We start from the raw sequence: 6,140 nt of genomic DNA, 5'->3' as shown, positions 1-6,140 counted from the left end.
CATAGCTTGTAAACACATAGCTTGTAAACACATAGCTTGTTTACCAGCTTGTTTACAGTAATGTTTACATACCTTGGCCCAGTGAAATTGACACATGAAATTAACCATCACAAATTGAAAAAGAAAAAAATGTGCTACAACCATACTGTGGAATTTTATAATCTGCTAAAAGGAATGAGTTAAAACTACATCCATTGTTTAAGAGGCATATCCATGTTAAGGCAAATAAAAAAAATTGCAGAGCAATGTATATAATAATTTGCCTTTAAAAATATACTAACCAAATAACCAAGCATGGAGAAAGCTGTGAAAAAACATAAAAACTGTGCTGCCATTATCATTCATGTTACTGAAATGGGGGAGTTCCCTGATTCCCTTCACAGGACATGCAAGGGGTGTGGCTCACATGCTTGGTCACCCTACAGCTCAAACTCTTAGTAGGATCATGCAGATGGGAAGGTGCAGAGGCTGGTGCAAGTGTTTCTGGGCTCCAGCCCTGTGGCGGGGACTAGGGGTAGGTGTCTGTTACACCCAAAGTCCACTGTGATACAGTGTTTCCTTAACTGTAAACATCTAGACGCTAGTAATAACTTACCTTCTGGAAATACAGCCCAGCAAGTCCCAGCCTCATTTTTCCTAGCCCTTGCTCAAGATGGAGTCGCTTTGGTTCAAATGCCTCTGACAATATGAAACATACAGAAGAGAGCTATCCTCTACTAAAAAGTAAAATCATAGCATTAATATTTTCAGTAATAAATGAGAAAATAATCATGAACCTTAACATATTAGAAACTGAATCCAAAAATTAAAAGTAAATTTTAAATATGCATGAAAAAGGAAAAAATTAAAGTAATAACTAAAAGAAATAAACATAGGATAGCTTTAATGTTAAAAATAGAGAAGTAACAAAATTAAGAAAATTTGTCAAATACAATCAAAAAGGAGTTAAAAAGCAAATATCAAAATCGTAAAGCAAGGTAATAATAACAGAGTGACAATGAAAATTTAAAAAAAGATATGTACAATAAGGAAAGTAAAATAATTTACCCCACAATATATACTTCTTTGACATATTTTGAGATGGGTTTTCAGATAGCCAGAAAACAGAAGTAGTCATGCAAAACTGTTTTTTGTGGGGGAGATATGCATTTGTAAGAGAACATTTGCATTTGATGTAGCTAGAATTTCTCTGAAGGTCTTTCCTTGTCTGATTCAGGAAGGATTAACTGAGTCTGACACCTCTAAAGGTCTGAAAGACACATTTACCATCTATTCTCTTGAGGGCTACTACCTGTGAGGTTCATTTAAATAACAAATCACCTTTACTAGCCAGGCCTCCTTTGCTCTCCCTCCCATTACCTGTCTTGCCACCATAACCCGATTTAGCCACCATAACCTACTTGTGACCATGCTCTGAACGCTCATCCTTTGGGTAACTCCAAAAATGGCATATAAGTTTCTGTACCGCATTGGGAAGTTGGGGGAATCACTCTGTGGTTCTCACTTATGTTCAGATTAATAAATTTTGTGTCTTTTCTCCATTAATCTGCCTTTTGTCAGTTGATTCTTCAGTGAACTTTCAGAGTGTTAGGGGAAAACTTTCCCTTGGCCCCTGTAACATCTTCACATTTTAAAATTTAAAATATTCATTACAAGAAAAATTATTGAAGAGTTAAAAGATTATACTACCCCCAAAGAGTATACATATTAACTAATCCATTCCTATTAACCGGTGACTCACTATGGAGCACAGAGAGATAAAAGAGGCAGTGAAGCTCTCTTAGTTAGGGTTCCCCAGAAGTAAAGGCTTTGAATGGGATTCATTTAAAAGTGATTTATTGAGGGCATGCCCACAGGAGAGTCCTATGAGAAAGGGAAAAAAGCAGGACTGAGTGGGGGGAAAAGCTATGCAAAATTTGATTTCAGTTGAAGTCTCAACTTGATCCTGTGAGGAGCTGCATTTGTGAATGGCATCTTAGAGTTACTTCCACCTGATGTACGAGGACTGGCCTTCTGTATGCAAGTAATTGGCTGTGATACAGTGTCTGGGAAAGTTGTAGCATCCCATGAATTTCTACATCAGATTGTGCCCAATAGTCCTGGGAAATTCTCCAGCCACAAGTGCAGCTGTGAGCTCTCAGCAGCTAATACTCATACCAGCCGAGGAATGTGGGAACCTGCGAAGCAAATGGGGTCTGAGTAGGTATCAACAGCATCTATTTCTAGCTTCTGCTAATGAAACTGTCTTTACAAAATTATGACAGTAAGAGAAATCTGACATAGTTGACTCCATCTTGCTCCTAACCTCTAGGCTGTCTTTGGTCATTCCTGAGCATATGCCAAGTTTACTTTGGGAGGAATTTAGTTTATAGTTTAAATTTAAAGCAATGATGATAATAGTCCTTCCCAAAACTAAGCTGCCTTTGTAAAAGTAATGAAAATCATTCTGCCGATGTAGGCATAGTAAAACAATAATCAGCCAACCCATTCGGAAAGTCGCAAGATTTGTAACTTCTCTAATTATTCCTGTAGATAACATCACTATTTTAGAACATAAGATTGGACTTTTGAGATGTCTTTTCATAATTTTGCATTTCTGGCAACTGGCTGACTCCACCTAGACCTATGACCTGTGACTCAACCAATCCTGTTGACCCTGCCCAGAGGCTGATGCAGCACATGAGGACCATTTTCCACACCCCTAAAATTTCATCCCCAACCAATTAACATTTCCCATTCCCAAGCCCCTGCACAACAAATAATCCTTGAAAAGCCCTAACCTCCAACGTTCGCGGGGATATTGATTTGAGTAATCACTCCATCCCCTGCATGGCTAGCCTCACATCAATTAAACTCTCTTTACTTCAATGCTGCAGTCTCAGTGAATTGATTTCATCTACGTAGTGGGCACAGAGAACCCTTCAGTTGATTACACTGAAAGAGTTTCTGTTAAGAGGGTTTTTATTAAGCACCTATTTTAAAGTATAAGAATAATCAGAAAAAAAGTTTTCCCAAATTTCAAAACTTAAAAAACAAGTCATTTCGAAGAATATATTTTCACTTTTATGTAAGGTCAGGCATGTTTTACTAATTTAGAGTCAGAAGGGAGGGTAACTGAAGAAAGAATTATCTGTGCTTTAAAGAAAGAAAGGGAGGATGAGAAATTCTGGGGATAAAAGAGATAGATTGAAAAGCTAAAGCGATTTATATAATTGTAGAATCAGTGATTACAAATGAGTAGAGTGAAGGTTCTAATTATGAAAAAATGAAAGATATTAAACTAAAGAGCTTTAGAAATGAATAGGCCAACAACAATGTCTTGTCACTGTTTGAGATACAACCAAATACTCTCAGTTTATCTATAGAGAGGATAAACTTATTCTCATTTACTTAGGTCAATAAAAGTATTGACTACTATGATGGAAAGGAAAAATGACATTATGCTGCATGAAACAAGCCTTACACAACAGTATATGTGCTATAATATGAAACTCTAAAACAAACAAAATTAATATATGGTAGTGTAGGGGAGGATAAATATTTTCTATGTTCTATACTTTTTAGTAGGGACAGACTCCTGTAATGAAAGACAGATTAACAAAAGAAAAACAAACAGAAGTTTTATAACATGCATTCTTCCTGTATATACGGGAGGTAGCCAGAGAAATGAATAAATCTTTACAGGAGATCTCAGAGAAGTGGCTTTGATCTCAGGCTTTATATACTATCATTCTCTGAGGCAAAGAAAGTAGGGTGTGGAAAAAGGTCTACTTAAGGCAAAATGGCCAGTAAAAGCATTGTGTTACAAGAGTAAGGTTTGTCTCGCACATTTACACGTTTAATTTAGGATTTAAAATACTTTCTGCATTGATTAAAACTGTCTAGTAATTTAGTCATCCTTATCTTTGTGGTGCAGAGAAGGAAATACCCTTACAAATTGAGATTTCTTTAATAGGTTTAAATTTCTCTTACAAAAGGGTAACTTTCCAGAGCATCTTATGTATCTGTATTTCTTAAAATAACCAATTCAAAAGAATCCTTATGCCAAAAAGGCATATTTTGGGCTAGCAAATTCTGTTCTTCAAAATATGAGCAGTCATATTTTAGGATAATGAGTCCTAAACCCCATCAGTGAAAAAAAAAACAAAAAACAGTTCATGGTTTTATATGGTGAGATGGAGACAGAATGTTACCAGAAAAGGTCATAGACAATCATTCTGGGATGATAGTAATGCTGTGTGTTCCATACAGGTGTTTGGATTATACAGGTTACATGCATTATCTGGTTATACATTTGTCAAAACTCAGCATATGCTTATAAAATTTGTCTACATTTCATTGTATACAAAATAGAATAGTGAACTCTGGTTAATGATATGTATAACAAAAGATTTAGGAGGAAGTATACTGATACCTAAACAATTTTCTATAAAAATCAAAAAATAAGATTGTGTAATGATAAAAGAATGGATAGAGGGAAGTTCTGTGATTGAACAAGTATAATGAAATGTTTAAGGTAGAGTCATGGTACTGGGTATATTAGTCTTTATTGTCAAATTCTAAACATTTTGGTATGTTGGGAAATATCCATAAATAAATGTTGTGAAAGATGGTTGACAATAATTGAAAGAGTCATTTTAAACTTGTAACAGGCATGTTAGTCCTGGATTAATTTCATATTTTGATGTAATGTGTTCAGAAGAGATAAATGGTCACTCATTCTTACAGCACATTTTCTCTCTAACAAGAGATGCTCATTATAACAGTAAAGGATTTTTTTTAAAAATCAGGACTCACCTATATTAAATCTTTTTAATGTTTTGGATCATTACTGAAGAAGAGATGTATATTTAATCCTCAAGTTTTCTAGCAATTTGAACAATGGGATTTGTGTACTTTAACTTATGTTTTTAATCACAGACCAGAGAACACAGAACACAGACCACAGAACAATACAACATGCTGAATTTGGCAACTGTGAAATGCACAAACCAGAAGCTGGTTTCATATACTTTATTAGTGTTATTGAAACACCAGAGATTTGGTCTAGGTACTGCTGCTCGCCACAGAGAAAGCCAATCACTGAGATGACAAGTATTGCCAAGGAAGAAGGCTTTAATTGGGTGCATTAGCCAAGAAGATAGGAGCTCAGTCTCAAATCCATGTCCTAACTGACTAAAACCAGGGGTTTATATAGCAGGCAAGAAATCTAACAATGTATAAGAAAATGGGAACCTGGGAGGGGCAAAAAAGCAATCATGGTAAATGAGGAATCCAGCATCTGTTGTGGTAATCTGGTTTCAGTTCTTTGATACTTTTCGTGAGAGGCCTAAAGATCCTTCCCTGAGGAAGGAACTCAGATAAAGCAAATGCAACTTTCAAGCTTTTTAAGACCAGAAGGGCCAATTTCTATGTTTATCCCAAAACAGCTGTCTATGGGACTATTGGACCAGTTTCATTAAGAAATAATTAAGTTTCAGAATTGGCTTCCTACCATTTCTACAGTCCTAGGAGTTAGACATACTCCAAATATTAGGAGACATATTGTAGTGAAAAAGCTGATGTAAATTCCCTTCTCATTGGAAAGAAAGGTTCATTGAACTTTTAAACTGTCACGTTAATTTTCTACTCATTGGTTTATTCATCTGTAAAATGTAATTCTCAGTTCTTAACTTGCATGGTCATATAAATTGGCAAATTAGATAATCATAAAAATTAGATAAAAACATACAATTTATTTTCAGTATGTTTACTTAGTTTTCTATTCTATTAAGTTAAAACAATAAAATACAAAAATAATTATTTAACACAATGGTAATTAAGACATGCTTTCAAAAACTGAAATGTGTGGACATTTCTATCCAATGATTTGAGGACTAAGGTTTCACAGTATTGTCTATTATAGCAGAAAGTGTGGTTGCTTTGAGGAAATGGAGACATATTTTCTGAAAATCTAAGCCCATCTGAAAAATTACCATACCAATACTTTGAAACGAACAGAAAATTGTCCAAATGACAATCTCACCACTCCAAATTAATATCTTAATCTTGACAATTAAATTACGAATATCATCATGACCTATACCATATCTCTCTGCTAAAATTTCCATAAAGAGAGAATTTATAGCACACACACACAC

At 35.0% G+C, this 6,140-nt stretch overlaps 1 long non-coding RNA gene across 1 annotated transcript in view; it reads right to left on the bottom strand.

Annotated features, from left to right (window-relative positions):
• Positions 1-674: 674 nt before the first annotated feature.
• Positions 675-6,140, bottom strand: part of LOC131383398 (uncharacterized) — a 90,086-nt gene continuing 84,620 nt past the window's right edge. Inside the window, exon 7 of the long non-coding RNA XR_009213388.1 lies at positions 675-716. This is a non-coding gene — a long non-coding RNA (uncharacterized LOC131383398). The remainder of the gene's footprint in view (positions 717-6,140) is intronic.

This window comes from Hylobates moloch, unplaced genomic scaffold (genome assembly GCF_009828535.3).
Source record: "Hylobates moloch isolate HMO894 unplaced genomic scaffold, HMol_V3 SCAFFOLD_4, whole genome shotgun sequence".
Lineage (NCBI taxonomy): Eukaryota > Metazoa > Chordata > Mammalia > Primates > Hylobatidae > Hylobates > Hylobates moloch.
The sequence above is the reverse complement of the archived record's forward strand: the minus strand, read 5'-3'. Positions and strand labels throughout refer to the sequence as shown.